This window comes from Callithrix jacchus, chromosome 11 (genome assembly GCF_049354715.1).
Source record: "Callithrix jacchus isolate 240 chromosome 11, calJac240_pri, whole genome shotgun sequence".
In the NCBI taxonomy this organism is placed as follows: Eukaryota; Metazoa; Chordata; class Mammalia; order Primates; family Cebidae; genus Callithrix; species Callithrix jacchus.
This window is the reverse complement of record NC_133512.1, coordinates 52,627,501-52,650,125: the sequence shown is the minus strand read 5'-3', so window position 1 is coordinate 52,650,125 and position 22,625 is coordinate 52,627,501. Positions and strand designations below refer to the sequence as shown.

General features: G+C 42.7%; 1 long non-coding RNA gene across 2 annotated transcripts in view; it reads right to left on the bottom strand.

The window, feature by feature from the left end:
* The window catches only part of LOC144578267 (uncharacterized), a 46,671-nt gene that overhangs the window by 14,562 nt on the left and 9,484 nt on the right, over window positions 1-22,625 (bottom strand). For both annotated transcript variants that reach the window (XR_013523731.1, XR_013523730.1), the window contains exon 2: window positions 4,173-4,372. This is a non-coding gene — a long non-coding RNA (uncharacterized LOC144578267). The remainder of the gene's footprint in view (window positions 1-4,172; window positions 4,373-22,625) is intronic.

Here is a 22,625-nt window from a genome sequence, read left to right as displayed (position 1 = left end):
TTATAACTTCCCCTCTCAGCCCCTGTGGACTCCCAAGAGTCTCCTGTTTGTACTTATTAAGGGAACTCCCACTTCTGGTGGGGAGTGAATGACAGTAGAATGTGATTGCTTAGCTTCCCCATTCTCTCAAAGTCTCCCAACCCAATTTTCAGGATTGCACTTCCCTTATTGAACTATGCAACAATAGCAGGTGATCCCTCCCTCACTCCTTTCTATTCTACAGGCTCTTCCAAGGAAGACAGATGCTACTCTAGAACAAGGGCCAGAAGAAAACAACGGAAGGAAGAAAAGTCAAAGATTACGCGCCTACTCAAATCTCCATGAAAAACAAGACTCAGAAGCCTGCAATCATAAAAGTAGGCCTAAGAGGTGACTCAGCTCCCTATGTAATAGAATTAAGAGAGAATCAAAGGATTCATATATATATTGATATATATTCCATGACTTTCATGTGGTCATTTTCAATCAGTATTTATTGAGCACATACTGTGTGGGAGTTACTAGAAGATGAAGATACAGTGGTCATGGTATTGTCAGATTTAGCAATTAAAAATTCCATGTTTTGGAGAACGATCCAAGATGGCTGATTGCTAACATCCCGGGATTGCAGCTCTCAGGGAAGGCTCGGAGAACTAGAGGACGCCACACTTTCAGACAAATTCTGGTCGCTCAGGGAGCAGAAGATCCCCCAGTGGAGGAAACACACGGGTGGCCAGCGCGACTCTCGTGGCTGGCGCAGCGGTTCCGCCGGCACCTCGGCGCGGCAGCTCTCGGAGCAAACAGGTTCGGAGGACCCACACGGCCCCCAGCAGGACACCAGAGCCCCGCGCAGCGGCTGTGGGCACCTCGGCGCGGTAGCGCTCATGCAGAGTAAACGGGACCGATTCCCCTTCTGACCGAGCTTTGGAGCCCTGGGAAGGCAGAGTCACCTACTATGGACACAAGAAGGAAGCCAGACAGGAGAATCCTGGGCAGAAAAGCACCATCAGTTTTAACGCCGCTGCTCTGGCCCTGGGAACTAACAACCTGGACGTCCACTCAAGAGACCTAATCTGAAAGTTGGTAAATTCAAAGACGACAGGAGGATAAATTTACAATGATGGGAAGAAACCAGCGTAAAAAAGCTGAGAATACTCAAAGTCAGAATGCCTCTCCCTCTAAAGATGATCACAGTTCCACATCAACAATGGAACAAGGCTTGATGGAGAACGAGCGCATCCCAATGACAGAATCACTCTTCAAGGAATGGATAATAAGAAACTTCGGTGAGTTAAAAGAACATGTTGTAGCCCAACGTAAAGAAACTAGGAACTTTGAAAAAAGGTTTGATGAAATCCTATTGAGAATAGACGACTTAGAGCGGAGTATGAGCGAATTAATGGAACTAAAGAATACAATACAGGAACTCCGAGAAGTATGCACAGGTTTAAACACTCAAATTCTTCAAGCAGAAGAAGGGATATCAGAGGCCAAAGTCCAACTTAATGAAATAAAACGTGAAGAAAAGATTAGAGAAAAAAGGATAAAAAGGAATGAGCAAAGTCTCCGAGAAATGTGGGACTATGTGAAAAGACCAAATTTATGTTTGATAGGTGTACCTGAATGCGACGGAGAGAATGAATCCAAGCTGGAAAATACCCTTCAGGATATTATTCAGGAAAATTTTCCTAAACTAGCAAAGCAGGTCAACATTCAACCCCAGGTAATACAGAGAACACCACAAAGATATTCCTCAAGAAGAGCAACCCCAAGGCACATAATCATTAGATTCACCAGGGTTGAAACGAAGGAGAAAATACTAAGGGCAGCCAGAGAGAAAGGTCATGTTACCCACAAAGGCAAGCTTATCAGACTTACAGCAGATCTCTCAGCAGAAACTCTACAAGCCAGAAGAGAGTGGGGGCCAATATTCAACATTCTCAAAGAACAGAACCTTCAGCCCAGAATTTCATATCCAGCCAAACTAAGCTTCACAATTGAAGGAAAAATAAAATCTTTTATGAACAAGCAAGAACTCAGAGATTTTATTACCACCAGGTCTGCTTTACAAGAGCTTCTGAAAGAAGCATTACACACAGAAAGAAACAACCAGTATTTGCCTTTCTAAAAATACACCAAAAAGTAAAGAGCACCAACATAAAGAAGAATTTACACCAACGAATGGATAAAACAGCCAGTCAACATCAAATGGCAGTAACCCTAAATTTAAACTGACTAAATCCCCTAATCAAAAGACACAGCCAAAACCCAATGGCATGTTACATCCAGACCTGTTTCACATGCAAGGATACACAAAGACTCAAAACAAAGGGATGGAGAAAGATTTACTAACCAAATGGAGAGCAAAAATAAATAAATAATAAATATAAAGCAGGAGTTGCAATTCTCGTATCGGATAAAATAGCTTTTAAAGCAACAAAGATATAGTGGTAAAAGGATCAATGCAACAACAAGAGCTAACGATCCTAACACCCAGATACGAGACTTAGATTCAATGAGACAGAAAATTAATAAGGATATCAAGGACTTGAACTCAGATCCGGAACAAGTAAACTTAATAAATATTTATAGAGCTCTCCACTTCAAATACACAAAATATACATTTTAGTCAATACCACACCACACCTACCCATAAGTTTAAATGAAACATTGATGGGCCATTATTAATACCCAATTTTTTTCAAAATAAAGCAATATTTCCATTTACTCTCCCTCTTTCTTTTCCTCTTTCTTCCTCTCCTTTACTTATTTTTTTTTTCTTTCTTTCTCTCAAAAAAAAAAGAAATCAACTTGTAAACCTCTAGATCCAGGTCGGCAATGTGGCAATGTCTCTCTCATTGCTTGATTCCCTTCCTTCCCTTCCCTCCCCGCTTCCTCCCTTCCTCCCTTCCTTCATCCCTTCCTTCCTCCCTACCGTCCTTCTTCTCTCCCTTCCTGCCTTCCTCCTCCCCCCCCCAAAAAAAAAAATTCCATGTTTTATCTAGCAATTCTAAATCATCAGCAAGAGGCTATGCCTGCCACAACGAACTCACATTCTAGTGCCTGGTGCATTCCCTAAGAATTTTGAAATCTTGTTAACACCTTAGCAAAGCTGATTTATCTGATTAGCTTAAAAGTGCATAACCTGGGAGAATGATACACAGAAGATATAAGTTTGGAGGGGAAGAAAGGAGTTAGAAAGGTCCAAGGCAACCATCAGCAGAATGTCACAGAAGGAGTAACAATGACTGACTGAGGACAACAAAATTGCCCCATGTCCATAGTTGGGTGGTGGGGATAGAGTAAAGGAATCAAAATGAGGCAACTATTGCTGAGAACTCAGATTGTTTCACCTGCATTCCAAGTAAGTGACAAGTTCACAAAAAAATGTTGTCAAGGTTGGTAAACATTTCAATTAGACCTGAGCAGAACGTCTAGTGAGATTTCATGCCAACTTATGGTTTGGAGTGGAAACCATACAAAATGTGGTGGTTTTATAGGTTTGAACCTGAAAGCAAGCAAAATGTGGTGGTTTGAGCTATGTTTTTCTTGGAGTTTTTTTACACACTCAGGCATTAAAATTCACAGTCAAGCTTGGGAGGTCCAATCTGAAACAATAAAGTTTTCACAGTATCCTTTCAGCAACCACAAGGAATAGGCTTCCTAGAGAAGTTGTATCTTGTTTTAATATCTTTTAACTATGGTTGATAGACGGACTAGTTAGGCCACGTTTATGCGACAAAAACTAATTTTGATGTTTGGAAAGAGGAAAAGAGGTTGTCTTTTCCTGGACCAACGTTAACTCTACAGGAAAAAGAAAGCAAGAGTTTTTTATCCATGCTCTTTGTGTTAATAATAAAACCAGTTAATGATTAGTTCCATTGGCAGAAATTTCTTGTGTAGCCTGCTGTGAGCTCCATAGCTTGAATCTAAAGTGAGAATAGGCTGAGGAAAATATTTGTTTTGTCTTGTGTGTCAGTTATTAAAGCCACTTCAAATCCTTCATGGAAATATATGGGGCATAAATAAATGGGAATTGCCACAAAAGAAATGCAGAGATGGAAAAAGACATTCACATGGCAAACTTTACCATAGCCCGTACTAGTAATTTACTATTTCCTAATCTTAGGATTCCAAACCCCAAATTGTATTTGCCTAGTGCAAAATATAATTTCTGTCCCTCCACTCCTTACCTTTCTTTGATCTCCTTTGTCTAAGCAGGCAACTAAAATCTTCATGAAAACATGTGAGTGTAGGGTTAGCACTGCCTTGGATGTCAAGCAGTACAGATTCTATAATGACTTCAGAGTGCCTTGGCTGGGTTCAAGAAAACAGACTGCATGACCCTCCCCAAGTTCTTTTTGCAGCTTTCTGTGAGGTTCATTCTCTGGATCTGCAACCAAATCAAAATATTTACTTTGTTTGTTAGTTGGAAAACCTGAATATCCCTTCATCATTAATAGAAATTCTAATGTTCTCACAATGGAATAAAATTTCTTTTTTTCTTTTATAATTTTGGAGTGCTTAATTTAATTTTGAAGAGGGGCTAGGAGAAACGTTATAAACATTAATTACAGTTTACATGAGCAGAACAGCAGGAATCATCATTATTATCACTTAACTCATATATTTATTAAGTTATTCCAGGAAAACCTAGTTAATTCACACCTTGTGCCTTTGAAACATTTGATAACTCCAAGTTGGGGAATTGGCTTTAACTTTTCCTTTGGTGAAGAGAGTTTACAGCTCTAATTAAATTAGCTTTGCAGGGGGTAATTAATCTTCTTAAGGAAATAGACTGCTTTCAAACACTCCAGTAACAACTGTTACTAACGATTAATGAAATAAACACGAATTCTGTCCTACTCATTAAAGCAGATCCAGTTATGAGTCTTGGCCACAGAATATTAATCTCTGGCTTATGTAAGTATGTTCTATATAACATATTACAACATTTTATAATTCTGACATATAGTTTGTACTGGTCTTCCCTTAAATTATCCTAAGACAGTGAGGGTTTCCTTGTATTTCTGTCCAACAGTTGTATGCGCCCAAGATGCCAGTGAAATACATCTAAATAGTTTTTTGAAATGTTTATGATCCCTCCAATCCCCGTTAACTATATGTCATGACATAATTGGATTCATTGGAAGCCCACTTGGTTAGGGCACTGTGGTAGTTGAAACCTATTAGCACTCAAGTAGATAATCCACATCACCCTCAATGAATATAAATAGGCCATATATTGAATAGTACAACCAAATGTCTAAGGATTGGACAGGTAACCCAACATGTCTATTAGTTCTGCAATTAAAATAGGAACTCACCAAAAACAGTTTGTCCTGAAAATGTCAAGAATTCATTACAGAGCCCACAATCAAACCTCTTCATAAAATTACTCAGGGGAATAATATATTCCTTTTAGCACTCCTTTTTTTCTTTTTCTTTTTTGAGGTGGGGATCTTGCTTTGTTACCCAGGAGGGAGTGCACTGCAGTCTCAAACCTCTGGGCTCAAGTGATCCTCTTAAGTAGCTAGGACTACAGATGCACACTTCTATGCCTAATTCTTATTTATTTATTTATCTATTTGTAGAGACAGGAGTCTTGCTTTGTTGTCCAGGCTGGACTCAAAACTCCTGGCTTCAGGGAACCCTCCCACCTTAACCTCCCAAACTTTAGCACTCTTCTTGAGAAATACTAACTAGAGAAAACTAAAGACAGAAGAATACATCCAATTACAACTTATTTATAAATGTAAGCAAAACAAAAAAAAGTGGAATATTCTTTCACTGTACATATATTGAGTATTTACTATCTATCAGGCTCAGTTGTGAGCGCTGAGAAATATAAATGTTATATTGCGCTTGCTACAACTTATAGTTTCGATAAGGAGACAGATAAATAAAACAACAATTACAATAAAACTTGAAAAATGCTGTAAAAGAATTAAGCAGTGGATACTACAGAGGCATAAAAACAGGCACCTAATTTCAAGTTCTGGAGATTTCCCCAGAGGTGATGTCACTTGAGCTGAGCTAGAGAGGTGAGAAGTCATCCAGGTGGCCAATGAACCAGAGAGGGCTTTCCAGTATAAGGGGTTAGCATATACAGAAGTAGAAACTAAAAGGCCTCGTTAACCATTACATTTATGCTAATGTTAAGCATTAACTTGTATTCTTTGAACATTTACTTTTCACAAAACGTCTTGCTAAGCAGTTTACAGGCTTTTGTCTTATTTAATTCTACCATCATCATTTAAACCAGTTCTATTATTATTCCAATTGTACTGAAAGAAACTGAGGTTCGGAAAAGTAAAATAACTTACTGAATATTTTTCAGCAGTCTGACTCGAAAGCCCCCACCACCACTAGACTCTAACTGCCTCCCCAGTTATGCCACAGTGGTGCTTGTCTTTCCTCTATAGGCAATGGGAAGCCACAAGAAATTTTAGGTCAAGCTCCTAAAAGTAAGCATAACATTTTTTAAATGTGAAAATGACTCCCTTTTTTTGGTTATTTTTTAAATCCTTTGGTTCAATACGTTGATTATGTCCTTGTTATATTTAGTTTCTATCTTGTTTAAAAAATAAATCATGACTTAAGAAGGACGTATTGTGCATGTGAATCACAACCCCCATAATGAGGAGAGAAGTAAAAATGATGCTGTTTCTAATGAGCAGGGATGGGAAGTGTCATGTGTCACTCTGATATGCCATACAAAAACCAACATGGTTTGTCACACCATGCATACAGGGTAGGATTTATTATTTATACCTACTCTCATGGAGGCAGGGTCGGATTTCCAAATCCAAATACTGTAAATTCAGCATATTTCTCCCGCAATCTGCATTTTAATTGACGGTTTTTAATGGGCAAGATTTGCTTAGAAACATGTTTAAGAAAGAAGAGTGGAACTATGGTGATCTAAAATGATCTAATTTTCTAGAAAATTACTACTTTCTGCAAGCTGTATAAACTTTAATTAAGAAGACAAGGAGGTCTATTCTCTCTCCTTAAACACATATGACATGCCAGGCTCTTGGGACACTGATAAAAGGAAGAGAGTGGACTGAAAAGATTACAATTTTTAACAAAACTGTAAATATAATTAAGATGAAATGTTTACTGCCATCTTTAAGGACCAAAAGGTAACCAACATTTGTTGCTCCCCTGGAAAGTAAATATCTTTGACTTCAAAATATGGGTAAAGTCAGCTTATGAAGTAATCTGTAGAATGAGATTAAGTCACAAGACAAAACAAAAATCAACCCATTTTAGCACAATACATTTTTCAGCTAAATGTCACCAAAATAAGCATTCCTGGGACATTTAATGCAATGCTTTATGCATCTGTATCCAGTAAGATGTTCTCAACATCTCCTACAGGGATATTTTGGTAGCTTCCACTACATATTCTCTAGAACCTAACTTTAATGGTAGCAGATTTAGAAGAACAGATATAAAAAAAATGAAGGCAGACGCTGAATATGAAAAAATCCTCCACAATTCACAGGACATAACCTATGGCCACAGGAGTTTCCCTTTCACCTACTTTCTATTCATATGGTTCTCTTTCACCTATTTTCTCTCCTTGCCCTCTTTCTCCCTAAATTTTCCTTTTCCACTTTAGTTCTCCTACCAAACCAGGTCTAAAATCACTTCAAAAGGACATATTTGATGCAAAACAGTTTAATGTACTTTATGCTACATGTACAAGCATTGGGGTAGCCTTGGTGTCAATGTGGTTTGGGCTGCCGTCAAGACTGCCTCATTGAGGTTAAATGAAAATCAACTTCAATAGGAATAATTTGAAAGAAAATAGCATTTTTAACAAATTCAGATATCTTCATGTGTTCTTCCCAATCTACGCATTCTGAAGAAAGCTGGATGGCAGCTACAGCTTCATAAGTAGCCTCCTGTGATATGTTGATGCTACCACAGCAAATTGGGAAATGAGGGGAAGGATGTGTGTTTAGCACAAATGCTTATGATTATGCACACATCACTTGTGTTGAGTATGTAGCTCAGCTATATTAACTACACTCATTAACTATATTTATATATATGTGAGGTGGGCTGAAAAGCACTATAAAATTTATCTGCATGTGTATATGCAAGCAGAGAGAAATGCTGTATTATGTGTATAAATATCAGGTAACATAAAATAAAATATCCCTGTAGTTGTTTGTTTAGGGACACATTTGGATTGAGTGAGCATTATAACAATCATTTCTTTCAGAGCCACAAAAACATCACACTTTTTAGTTTTAATAAAGTCTAGTTTTTGGCAGTTCTTTTATCACATCTGTCATCTCCCAAGCTTTGCTTATCCAAAGCACTCAGACTTGAATTTTGAAATTGTCAATATAGGCCTTCTAATCTTTAAGTCTTAAATTATCTAAGCAGATTAATACCATTATTCTATTCTTGCAGGACTCCAGGGTAAAAGACAGCAGAGGAAATACAACTTTTTTTTTTCAGGCAATTAAGTTCCTGTGGAGGTTGTATTTGGGGCATGTATTTGGAATATGGTCCAACGTGTTTATATAAATAACCAAATAGACATGGTGAGTACAGTAACTCCAGTATCTAGATTTATAAGACAAAAAAAAAAAAAAAGCTCTAAGAAGCTTAATTGTCTCACTTTTAAATCACAAGTTATTCATAGTTCAGATTGACAATTCTCCAGTTTGCTAACTAGCAATGAATGTCCTGAAGCCAAGGGAGATACCTTAAAGGAAAAAGAAAAAGAAAAAAATAAAGCTCATTTTCCCAGCAGCTCCTATCTCTGTGGTGACCCGATTTCTGCTATGATCTCCTTTCTGAGATCAAAGCAGGATTAATGTGATTCTTTACTGTTTGCATTGCACATCTCAAAGCTCTGGAGACTTAAGAAATAAGTACAAAATGCAGCCCTTGAACACAGGGGAAACTGAACTTGAGTGGGGTGGGTTAATAGCACGAGGGATAGCTAACTATGAAAAGTTATTTGGGATTTGGAAAGCAACACAGAATTTAGAGTACTTTGTAAGCACTGTTGCCTTCTCTTTTCTCATTTTCTGGGGCAAGGCTTTCCGTTGGTTGATGAGGCCAGCACTGAATGTCATCTTATTAATAGTCTCCATAATGACCTTTTAGCTCATTTGGAATGTTTTGCAGCTGCTAGTACACATGAAAAGGGAAGGGAACCCTGCTGCATGTTTTCACAAGAAAGCACTTTCACGTTGCTACAACCAGGTATTTATAAGGAGGATTTAAAAAGGGGAAATCTTTTAAAATATCAAAATGTTGAGCTTTTGTGTTTCCACTGCATGTAACATTCCTGGATACTGGAACCCCTAAAGAGTGAGTGTTTCTGCAGCCTTTCAGAATTGCTTGCTCTTTTGTTGAAGAAAAGGCAAGTCCCATATTCCTGGGATCTTGGAAGGTGAAAAGAAAATCACTTTTATTTTTAATGTTTAGTGTATACACTACTTGGGAAGGGAGAAGCTCTCTTCCTCCAAAGGTGACTGTGATTTACCTGCTTACCTAGAAGATGGAGCCACCACAGTGTAGTCCAAATTGTAATTTTATTTGGATTCAGTACTCTGTGGGAGAAAAGGATGGTGGGGCTGGGAGTGAAGGGTTTCTCAACCCGGAATGTGACCCCATGGTTTCCACTCTCGAGTTACACAGTTCCACCCACAGTTCAACTTTTCCACAAGTCTGCAAGCCTATCCACACAAAGACACCCATACAACAAGAAGTCCCAACACCTGCAGCCCATTCAACCAGCTGAGCCCTGCCTTTTTACAGAATTTGTCAGACAACTTCCTCTTGTTCCCTCTTCCAAGTTCCTTTAGGTTAGCACTTGCCCTGTCTTTTCTCTCTTCCAAGTTCCTTTAGGTTAGCACTTGCCCTGTCTTTTCTCTCACCATTTCCTCCCCCTTCCACTCCTGCCCTGGCTGGAGGCCACACTCTAAACCAATCCTCAGCACTCCGCCAAAACCCAGGAGGTGACCTGAGATGTAGGTAGTGCAGGGTAGACTAGGGAGAGAGGTCTCTACACGACCGAACGCCGGGGAACTGGGGGGTCCTTGCTGCGTAACCCCTGCCTTGGCGCAAGGAGGTTTCACCTACTTTTTCCTAACGTCCCTTACACAGGTCCCCGCAAGGAACCGGAGAATGCAGGGAGCTTGGAGTCAGGCTGTTTCTAGAGCTAGGGATGTGAGAGTTGGTAAGGGGGTCCCACGTGATGGAACGATGGCAGCCGCGACTCAGCGCCTACACCTTCGCCTCTGCGGTCCTGGTGGCGGCGCCGACTCCCACTGCCCACGCACGCTCCTAAAAGAAGGGGAAATTCACCTGAAGAACCTTGTGAGTTGCCTCAACTGGAAAAGGAGTTAGATGGTGAAGCTTTTGGTCCAGAACACCATTCCCAGGGCCAAGAATAAAGGAGAGGGACTCTCAGTACCTAAATACTCTATGCTCGCCCCCTAATTGTTTTTACCACAACAAACAAGCAAATTGGACTGCCTTGGGTCATTTCCTTGCATTATTTAGCTTCATCTGACTGTGTTAACCCTTTTCTCATTATTATGCTGAATTTCTTAACAAGGAAATTTTCGGCTGAACTACGAATTGTTCAGAATCCACAACTAGGATCGTTCGGAATCGTAACTAGGAATTGTGGCTGCCTGTAAGAAGTCGCCTGAAAATTCTATTGGAAAAGTTCGGAACATCAATAACAACTTACCCTTTGCCTTTCTCTTTCTAATTTTATACTATCATTGTCAGTGCAGCCCCGGTTTGCCCAGCGGTGGCCTATCACAGGTAAATAGTCATCTAGCTAAAATCATAGTATTCAGAGACCAATGACTCCTTTAAAAAAATGTGAAGTTTTAAAATGTCAGATTTTTTTTAAAGCGTAACTACTATCTGAAATTTCTAATACAATTAGTCACTGCATCTTAAAAGGCCTTTATATCATTGAAAATATCCTAACAGCCTGTATGACTTTGACACAAAACACTAGGGTTAGAATTTAATATAAGTTATTTAATTATTAAAACACACCCGTAAGTTTTATAGCTGTCAAGACATTGCTAATGTATATATATATATATGTGTGTGTGTGTGTGTGTGTGTATGTGTGTATGTGTGTGTGTATGTATGAGAGAGAGAGAATATTATAGGCTGTATTTTTTAAGTTCTCATTTTTGAATGTCATATTTTGGATGTGATCTCTTGAGTTCCAATACATGATCTTTTTAAGCTTGCAAAGAATCTTAGTTTTTAAAAAGGGAAACACAGGCTTCAGCCTCTATTTCATATTTTTAGAGTCACAGCATACCAGCTCTTTTGCATTTCCTAACTTAGAAACAAAACTTAAAAGGTAAGTTTGGAAAATTAACTTAAAAGAGACATGTAATAGACGATAACTTTTATCTATAGCTATCTGTATATCTATATATCTTTATGGAGAGAAATGTTTTTAAACTAGTTAAGACCTACAGGGTAATTAAATTATATGGTATCCTGAAATACACAACATGGGAGGAGGGCTTTAAAAATTATCCCATCTAGCAATACTTGTATATACACAACTAGTAAAAAGTCCATAACTATCAATAGCCAGCAGTGCTTGCAAATTATATTGAATTGAAACGCTACTGAAAGAGTTTATCTTTCATTGTAGTTTGGAATTGTGTGAAGGTATGTTATGTATGTGATCTATGTATATATAATTCTTATACTTTATATATATTTAGACATGCACTTCTTTTTAAATGTTTATGTGGTTAGTCACTTTAAGAGCATCAAAATAAATTGTGCATTGGCTTACACTATCTCCCAGGTATTCACAAACACTGATGAACAAAATTCTTTATATCGGAAATGAAGAGCTACCCATTTAAAGAAAAGAATGGAAAGGGGAACTCGATTTATTCTCATTTGTTTAGATTCCCCCCCACACACCCCCCTGCAAATTCATTTGAATAGCTTTCAAGCCGGAAAATGGAAATGTGGCTCCTGCCCTCTATTTCAGCGGCAGCAGCAGCGTCCTGGCAACAGCGCAATTTTCTATCATCAAGGATAAATGGCATCGAACAGAACATTCTGATAAAAAAAAAAAAAAAAAGAAAGAAAAAGAAAGAAAGAAAGAAAAAAAGCTTCAGCCCAAGGAGCCCATGATTGCTGGCCTTCCTGTCTGTCATCCCTTTACAAAATCCTCTCCGCAAACCTGAGCGGCATGCTGTCAGAGCTAATAACGTCTTCTGAAGGGGCTGGGGGGCGGGGGGAGCATAGTCTTCCCTGCACAATGTTCCCATTTATTAAATCGAGTGCTTATTTTAAAATTGCAAATATCTTTGCTTGGTTTGCTGAAAATTAAAACCAAGATGTAGGAAGTTACATGATGCGACAATTATTCGTGTCATATCAGAGAATCAAACCCCTATATCTCCCTTCTCCTGGTTAAGGTTGGATGAGGTGGAAGGGGGAATTTGGGGGTATCCGGGACAGGAGGTTTCTGGTGGAAAAATACAAATCCGTTCGCCCTGCAGGTAAGCTGAGAGTAATTGAAAGCTGGAGGAGCGATGCCTGTTTCTACCGGAAGAAAGAGCTAACTGAGATTCCGGGAGCCCGTCTGGGCGCGGTCCTCGCCGAGACGCCGCGAGCGGATGAGGCTCAACTACGAGGCTTGCCACCAAACTTTCCCGCGGGAGGCTCCGAACGTACAGTGCCTAATTCTCACCTGCTGAGATCCCTTTTCAGAAAAGGCCATTCTCCTGCTCGGAGGAGATGGATCCTTGATGTCCCCATGTCCACACAGGGGGTCCTGGAGGAATTTAGAGGACACTCCTGGAGCCTTTCCCTGAGTAGTACCCTTCTCCCCGAGGTGGGGTCAGAGAACTGAAGAGCAGGACCCCCCCACACTGAGGTTGGGGGTGGTCGAGGGGCTTCGGATGTCAGCATTTGGGATTCTTAGCGGCCTAGGCTGGTGCCAGGATATGGGGGGATTGGGTTTGGCCAGCGGCTAGCTCTAGTGCCCGTCGAGTTGCTGGGCCACCCAAGTTCGGCACTTTGGCATGAAACGGAGACAGCCGGGGAGGGGCGGAGAGGGCCCGAGGCAGACAGGAATGGGGGTGCGGCGGTGTTGATGCCCTCTTCCCACCCAGGATCGATCGGTCAGTAGGGAGAGATGAAGAAGGGGATCTAAAAACGAGTAGAAAGTTAGAATTTAACAGTCTTTATAGGAAGTCAAAAGACAAAAAATGGTAGAGAGGAATGCGGAGGGCCCTAAATGGACCCTAAGACGAAGTATGGGCGGTAGCTGGAGAGCGGGGACTGGGAGTTGTGGCTGCGGGAGACCGGTAAGCAGCTTGCTTTGGTGAGGAGCTCCCGCACTGAGAAAGGTGGGAGGAGGGAATGATGGGGGAAAGCTTTGTTTAACAAGGGAACCTAATTATTGCGCATCTGGAAGTCTTAGTCCTTACTCTGAGACGAAGGCGGATACCTGAGGGATGCAGCGCGCATGCCCGAGCCGTCGGATTTGCATGATAAGGAGCGCACGTGAGCCAACTCCGGCGCAGCCCAGGCGGGCCTTGGCCGCCAATGGAATCTCACTCCTACTGCGACTCAGGGTCACATTGACATCTCGGTTTCCCCGCAATAGGCGGTTAAAACCCACTTTAAAAATAAAAAAGAATGTTTTAGTATTGATCTCGCCTAGACACTGTAGATTTCTGTGGGAAATTGACACGGTTTAGAACTACAAATACATTTACTACAAGCAAGGGTTAAAGTATTCAGAATTTAAGAAAAAGTTAGAAGGCCAGAGAGAGGAGGCTGTTTAAAGAGCACTGGTGGGAAGTCAAGCAATCCTGAGACTGCTGCCTTCGGAGCCCTGAGGCTTAGGCCAACGCTGAATCTCTCTGAGCCTTACCTGTCACATGAAAATCACACCTACTTCATTAACCAAACGAGCCTCAAAAGCCGAGAAACATTACCTGTTCAGGCCTGGCTTGAGAAAGCAACCCCAATTCTGCTTTCTCCACCTCATCCCAGCCACACATGGTGGCCAGGGAGATGGAAGCCAGAACTCCTGTGTTCCATCCCTCTCCCTTTCCCACACACCGAAGTCGTCTGTGGGGTGAGGCCCATGTGTTAGCTCCCTCCTCTGTGAAATGGTGCGAATTATAGAAAGGCAGAAAAGAGAAAGGTGGAGACGTGGCATGAATCACCACCATGGCTAGGCCTCCTGTCTCCACTCATGCTCTGAGGCTAGAAAGATGAGATTGATTCTCTGAGGCTACAGAAAGGGTGGGCCAGCTGGGAACTATTACCCATCCTGACCCTTCCACACACCAAGGCTGCTGCCTGTCCTTGCTGCAGCACCATTCTGACCATTATCAACCAACCACCTTGTATTCTTCCCACTATATATTCCTGCCAGAATTGCTGTCTACACATGGGCCTCCAGCATCCCTAAGAGGGCTCATACACTGTGACAAGAAAACCATTTGTTCTTATTGAAATAAAACAGGTGGAGATTGTTATTTGCAGTTCCTCTCTCCTTTTGTGTAATTCACAAGTCCCTGATATAGGATTAGGCTTCGAATGCATTTGGTCAGGTACCTACATTTTAGTGCTCAGCTTAAACAAAATTATGCTTAAAAGCACCTCAGCAGTACCTCTGTTTCTAGGTCTTTGTCACCCTCCAGGCCTATGATTATAACTTGGCTTTTTGTTTCTTTTTGAGAATGTGAACCAGAGCCCCACCCAGCCCTCCAAAATGTAAGACATTAAAAAGTGACCTCAAGGTTTTACCTGTTCATCTAAAATCAGTATTATTTGACCAATGAGTATTATGCCACATATCGTGTAAGCACATAGCTTCCAATACCCATGTCTATTTTCAAAGAAGGAGATACCTACTGAAACTTCAGAAATGTCAGCTGGTAGTTTCTGTATAGAACAACACACTTTCTCGCAAGTGTTTTGGAATTGTCTTTATAAAAGTTAACAGGCTAAACAGGCTCAATAAAATCTAAAGAGTGTTGGCTTCAATCACATAAGTCTGCAAAATGAGATAGCCATGTTGTCTAAAATACTTCTTGAACACTTTGGATTTTAGAATACTTTTTCTTATAATAGACTTATCTTTGTGCTTTAAGGAATAGGGTAATAATGGCGTGTTTAAAAGGAAATTTAGACCTTAAAGGTCCATCAGCCAATCAATAATTTTCACAACCCTCAATTAAAGCAAAAATCTCTTTCCCTGTCATATAAGTGGCTGGGACAAATGAAGATATTTTTCTTCTTAAGCATTTTAGGTAAAATTGAACGAACATAAGTCTCAGATTCATGTCCTGGTCTCTTTCTAAGGCAGGTTTCAGATCATCCATAAGTCTAACTTTGATGACAACTCACTGTCATCCCTAAATAAAAGATCAGCAGGCTGTGGGTCTAGAGATGGACACTGCAGTGTGCACTCTGGACAGTGACCAGGAACCCAGCATTGGCCACAACTTCAGGCTCTGGAGCTGCTGTTCACAGGCACCCTCAGCTCCCATCCCGACTGCCCTGCAAAGTCTCTTTGTCTTACATTTGTTCTGACCTCCCATTGGCTCCTTCTCATTCCCTACTGTCATAGCTGGCCATTGGCACCCTTTGCCAGCAAGACTAGTAGGTTAAAAAATTATATATATGTACATACATACCCACACTAAGCTGGAAGCATTTCCTTCCTAGGAAGCCCCTCTGATTTAAGACTGGTCAAATTATTAGGAAACAGCAAAGGAGGTTAAAGAGGGAAATTATTGAGGACAATGACTGCAGACATGCAGTCCACAGTGCAGAGGCTGCCTTTTCCTTGAGGACTCAGAGCTGTGCCCGCAGATCAGATAGGCAGAACAACCCCCTACTCCACCACACATGTTTCGGGTCATTAGGATTGGAGGTAGCTTTGGGGGATTCCCTTTTCTCTAGCATGGGTTAGCCAGGAGGCTGGGGACCCACATCAGTCTCACTGAGCCTCCAGGAAGTACCTTTTCCCTCTGTCCCTACTTGCTCCCCCAGTGGTTCCCTCGTGTCTAGCCCACTGCCCCTCGGGAGTTATTTTACAGATACTAAAGGTGCCCCAGGAAGAAGCTCCCCCCTTTCTCTTTCTCTCTCTCTCTCTCTCTCTCTCTCTCTCTCTCTCTCTCTCTCTCTCAGACCTGGGAGCTAACCCGAGACTGCACGGGAGTGGGTAGCTGAGCATGGCGGGGAGGTGGCCAGAGAGAGCGGTGACAGTTGTTAAAAGCACAGGATTCTGGGGTCCAGGGGCACTTGAGCAGGTAGCGAGCAGGGCTAGCCGCGTGTTGCCCGGGCGAGCGTTTTCAAACAACTTGAATTACAGGCTACATCTTGAATATGAATTAGTCTTCCACACTGGTGTGACTTCTCTTTGAAACTCAACTTTTCAAAGTATGGTTTTAATTAAACATCTTCAGGCCTCGAAAGATTACATGTTTTGTAAAATATGTTCTAGCATGAAATTTACTTTCACGATCTGAAAGTAGGTACCCTGTAAATGTTTTCATAAAAAAAAAATAGGAGGAGAGTGTGTGTGTGTGTGTGAGAGAGAGAGAGAGAGAGAGAGAGATTGAGAGAGACAGAGAGAGAGAGGGAGGGAGAGAGAGAGAGAGAGAGAGAAAGGGGAATGGGGCAGTTTATAGTCACTGCCTTCTTTTAAAACGTCCTACCTGCCTGCTCTGGCGCCTGACAGGTCCCAGGTCCCAGCCAGTCCCCGGGGTAGGGCCAAGACTGCATGCCCAGGACAAGCAAGTAACTCAAAACCCGCCCTGGGCTCACGCTGCTTTTACAGTTGGGGACAATTGATCGGACACATAAGTTAATCCCGCACTGATTTGTTTTGGATCCAACTGCAGGACGCCTGATACCTTCCCTTTGGCTGCTGCTGCAGACACCTGCCTCCCTCTCCATCGTGGACTGCTCTGCTTCTACCCATGAAGGCAGAGAAAAGAAACCCTAGGGTGCAGAACGAACCTCAGCAGATTCAAGACAACACTTCACCGTGAAATATAAAGTTCTCCTTTAAGAATTCCTGGCTAATATTGAGAACAGCAATGTCAACCGATAGCCTTTCTAACAGACAGTCCGAACTGCTCTAAACCGAACTAAAAGCTTGCCTAGATGGAGAACGGGCCACTGAGGGCTCTCTATCACCTGCCTGGGGCCCTCTATTTCCCAAGTAGCCCTCAGAGAAAGAAAGACCCTATGCTCCTGCATAAGGGTAGGAAAAGTGCCTGCTACGATGGGTCTTTCTATTCAATACAGAATTAAGAGTTCGGTCCCCGTGGAATTCTCTTCCTAACTACTCTCTGAGGAACCAGCCAAATCTAACGGGATTTGCCGGATTCGAGTAAAACTTGGCGCACATGAGGTGGGGTGAGATGGGGGGAGCAGAAGGGAGGGGGGCCCATCTCCTTTCTTCCAGATAATTGGGACCCAGCAAAAGAGGAGGGGTGGTGCGGTAGGAAGAGTTATTTACCGTCCTCCACTGAAATAGGCAAAACCAACAACGCACCCACCTCGCTTTTCGCCCTGTTTACTCCATCCCCATTCAGTGATTGGCAAAGCAGGCCCTGAAGGCAAAGGCAGTAATTGCTCCGCGCTCTCCTTACTAGGGAAATGTGTAGGCATTTGAAGTGTACTAAAAATAAACGAAGGAGCGAGAAAATGAAAAGGGGACAGAGTGACAATTTGCGGCAATTAAAGCGTCTGAGCGCTGTTGCCGGAGGAACAGGGACCCACAGGGTTTTTGTTTTCCCAGGCTTGATGATGTGACTAACTCGTTAGAGAATTTGCGTCCCAGGTTGTGGATGTGCGCGCGAGTGCGTGCATTCAGCAACCCAGAAGCCCACAGCAATGGCCGTATCTGTGGGAGAAGAGGAGGCCTAGGACCCTAAAAACCACTTTGGCTTCAAGAAAGACCCAGGTCCAGCTCTCTACCCTAACCCCTAAGCCTCTCTCAAGTGAGAGCCTTTCCGTTAGCACTCAGCTGCCAGTCTCGCAGTAACTTTGGAGCAAGTTTTCAGTTCCAAGGTGTGTCTAACCTTAACAAGGAAAAGCATAATACTACTACCTTGTATTTCATGACCACGCGAAACACCCAAAGGATGCAAGGTGGGAGGGGAGAAAAAAAGGGGCGGCCAGCCATATCAAAGCTTGGGAGACATTTTGACAATGCGCTTGAAGTATTGCTCTTAATTTTTGGAAGGCTTCCAAGAAGGGGGTGGGGGGCACGTGGGAGAACCACAACTTTCTCCTGTCTGTCACTCAAGCGGCCAGAGAGGGCTCCAGCCTCCAGCTCCCGCGGCAACACACAGCGGGAAATTGCTTCAAGATACAGTAGGGCTCTATTCTTTCTCTACTCCCCACCTTTCCCAGCAGTGAACTTCACAGAGAGGGTAGTAATCCTGGGTGTCAAATATCTGTGCATAGCCTGAGATCAGAATTAACCTCAGGCCCTGGACCCAGCCTAGCGGCCGAACTGGCACCCGGTGCTGATCCGCCCCGGCAGCCCCACACCCACCTCCCCAGTCGGGGGTGGTGAGGTTTGGGGGAGGGGAGTGACACTACTAAGCATCCACCACCTAAGTCCAGCCCAGGCTGGCTTCAATGAAAGCTGGCAAATCCGGCGAGTCTCGAAGAAATTTTCTTCGACCCTAATTCAATTTTAAAGCGGATTTTTTACTATTAAAAACGCTGCCGAGCAACACATTGAATTAATCTGACTGTACGGTTTTAATTACAGTGAGGGCTTCTCTACAAATCTGTACAAGACAGTGGCTGGCTCTCGGAGGATATCTGCCTCCTGAATTCCATTATCGAGCCTCTGATTCCCAGCAGACTGCAGCGCGTGGGAGCCAGCTGCGGGCGCGGGCGTTCAGTCGCCCTCTGCTTCTGTCCGGCCTCCAGCTCCTGTCCCTCGTCCCTTCCTTCACCTCAGCCCCATGGAAAGCCCAGGATCCCTGCCTATCTCTCTGAAGCTGCTGGACTGACGTCCTGAAACGCTACCCTTGCTTTTTAAACTCTTGGGCCCCAGACTTTTGAGCCCCCTGAGCATTGTTCTTAAAGTGGCTCATTTTGTCGGGGGAGGGTGACCTCTTGTGTAGTGCTTTTTGAAGGGTTCTCCTGCTTCGACTTAGCAGCTATTAGAGTGGGCAGTGTGATGCCCAGGCTTTTTGAGGCAAAAGCAGGCTAGGAAATGGGGAGGATAAAAGGAGAAAGGGGTGGAAGACTAGTGGGTGAAGAGCTTGGTTTTCGGGGATCTAGGGCCCCCACCTCCAGACCTACCCTCACTCCCACTCCACCTCCAGGTCCTAGAGGAAATATACGTGGCGTAGATCTGCAGTTAAACAGGGCTGCTTTTATTAGCTCTCATTTTGTTCATCTGTTGTGCAATTAGCATTGTGGGGCAATGGTACCTAGCAAATAGGTCCTGGAAGAAAACTTAAACACAAAAGGAAGCCAGTTTACACTCATTCTCTTTTGTCCATGCTTACATTCTTTTTCTAACTTCCTTTCTATGTCCTCTGCTTTTGTCCCATTCTCTACTTCCCTCCTCACAAAGTATGTGAGAGGAAAGAAAGTGAATCCATGTATAAGCCTGCAAAATGGACACAACCTCTCAATGTGTATTCAAAGAACTGAAGGCTTTGAGGTCTGTGGGGGAAGAGCCCCACTTGACAGAGTGAAAGGGATGAGGAGTATTTTTGCTTTCTGCACAAAATTTGTAAAACTTACCAAAAAAAAAAAAATTGTTCCATTCCCAGGGTAGTGGGCAGCAGGCTCTCTTTTTGTTAGATGTGTATGTGTGTGTGTGTTTTAAAGGGATCTCTTTTCTGAACAACAACAAAAAAGAGACAGAGAGAGAAAAACAGAGAGAGAAACAAAGAAAATGAACAAGCACACTTGGGAGAATGGGTTGTGAAAAAAACAAAAACAACCAACCTTTGCTTCTTCTAAGGGCATTCAAATCTGTTGCCCTCTAGAAAAAAAGCTTTGCTAAAAAACTAATAAATTACCTTATTTAATTGGGATGTTTTCAAATAAAGGAGACAAGGAGTGTTTATGAACAAGTATGAGTATAAAAGTCACCAGTTCATATACATCAAAAGAGTAGTCAGATACAGAACAAACTCTCCCTCTCTTTCTCATGAAAAATGGTTTTTATTTTTTTTCCATTATAATAAGAGAACCATCTAAGAATTCACATGATAGCAAGGGGATATTTTCATCCCAGATTTTCCTGAAGAGTTGTCCCAAATGGGGCTCTCCTTTAATTTTAGCCATTTTTTTTTTGTGATTTTGTTATTGTTAGTGCTAATGAAGGGATGAGGAATTAAACAGAAGATGCTTGGAGGCATTTAGGAAGACAGCTATATTAACTCCTTATTATGCCTAAAAATAGTTTACTGTTTCCTGTTGATACTTGTTCTCTACCACTCTAGGGCTGCATTTATCCTCCAATGGCCAGGGGTTTCTGCTTTTCAAAGACTGGCTTGCTAAAAGCTGACTTCTAACAACCCTTCCCTTCTCCTTTGCCCTATTTCCCAGCAGGGCAAATATGGAGAGCTCAACCTTAGTTTAGCCTACAGATGGAAAAGACAGAAGTCAGCATTTATTTTGTTTTATTCTAAGTATTTAAACATTGTTGAGCTTTTTTTTCCTGGGTGTAGAGAAAGATGAACGTTTTTGTACTAGGGAGTGGGGTCCTATGCTTGTGAAAAGAGAAAAAAGAGAGATGAGTTGAGAGGAGAGGGCAGACAGGCAGATGGACTTCTGTATACAATCCTAAAATTAGGGAAGGTAGAAACATGCTGTTTTCCCCTGAATCATTTCTGGGCCCCAGCACATCCACTCCCTCTATTAAGAAAGCCTTGGGTGCTCACACACTTGGGAATGGAGTCATGGAGAAGGCAACTGATATTTAGTTTGAGGAGCTGGTTAGCTGTGTTTTCATAACTCCACTGGACTCCAGGTTTGAAAATGCCTGGAGCAGGAGCCTGTAAGTTGGGACATACATAGTTAACATTCTCCAAATTAGACAGTTTTGAAAAACTGTGAAGCCCCCTGTGGGAGCTAGTGTCAAGTAGGAGTTTCCCAGCTGCCTAGTCTTAAGACCCAGGACTGGAGAGATGAGGGAAATGTTATCCCCAAACTTAAGTAAGACTCTTTCAAAATATGGGGTAAACTGAGCCCACTTTTTAACTGGATTTGGGGGAGTCTAAGAGAGAAGGGTGCTTATGAACAATACAGCTGTCACCACCGACAAGAACACCAAACTCAGTGTTTCCTTGTGTAGATGGATAGTTTTGATTACTCCTCAAGATGCCATCACTAGCAAGAGGCAGCTCCCTGTGTCTCGGAGCTTTCACTGGTGTGTGTGCTGGGGGAGGGGAGAAAGTTGTACAGGTTTCCAGGATATCAGGCACGCTTTCCTTACATACACACACAGCGTTTTACAGTATACTGAATGAGGAAAAGACTAGCAAGGTTTTTTTTTCCACCAACGTCTCCCATTAAGAAGGGGCTATGTAAATCAATACTGAGTTATTTCTTTGAATTCAAAGGATTTTTATCCAGGTCTAATTTCTTTAGAATTAAAGTGATAACTGAGCCCAACTTAGCAACCAAACCCAGCCAGATCCTGCCTGGCTTTAATGTACTTCTACAGTCAAGGAGGCTACAAAACCACTTCAGGCACCCCAAAGCATTTCCACGGCTACATGCATGAGAAAACACGGGTCCAGACCTGGAAACAGCAGGAGTTTCTTTAACCCAAGAGCCCATTCCTCCAGCAGTGGTCATCAGGGGACCAGGGAGATTTTGTGTTGGCAATATACAAGCATTTCTCTCTAAATAACATTGACACTCGCAATACCAATTCCAACATCTCAACACCTTAAAAAGCAAAAAGCAGCTTAGGCCTCAAATCCTGCCTAGAGAATATGACCCTCACCTACTACAGGCCCTAAAACAGCCTTAGGCCTCCCACTACAGATTGCTGGGTTTACTTTTATTTTGAATGATAAAGACTTCGAAGGCCTCGCCTGCTCTACTCCTCCCACCCGCAAGGGTTGGCCGGGGTTCCCCTGCGGGCGAGACAAAGAAGCAGGAGCCAGGACCCGGCTGGCGCCTAACTCGGCGCCGGGGCCTGGAGCCCCTGAGGTGTGCCCCTTCCTGCAAGGCCCCAAGGAACCCGTGTTTTTGCCCTTCGCTGAAGGGTTGGAGGTGCGGGCTGGACTAGTGACAAAGGAGGGTGACTCCAACCTCTTTACTTCAGCTCATTGCTGTCACCCATGAAACTGGATGAAGGACTGGGAAGCCAGTCTGCCGGGTCCAATTGTAGAGAAATGACTGTCGGGAGCAGCCCTGTGGTAAATAGCCTCTGAGCAGCAAATTCTGCGCCGTGGCCGGTGGCAGAGGCTACACCTGGCAGCCCTACTCACCGGGCGCCACCTTTGCATGCTGTGCGGGGGTCACACTATCTCCAGTTTTCCATTCTCGTGCAAGAATGTCGGACAGTCAGGCCTGAAGTTTATATTCTGTCCTGCAAGTGCAGAGATAGCTATCACACCAAGTGGGACCCC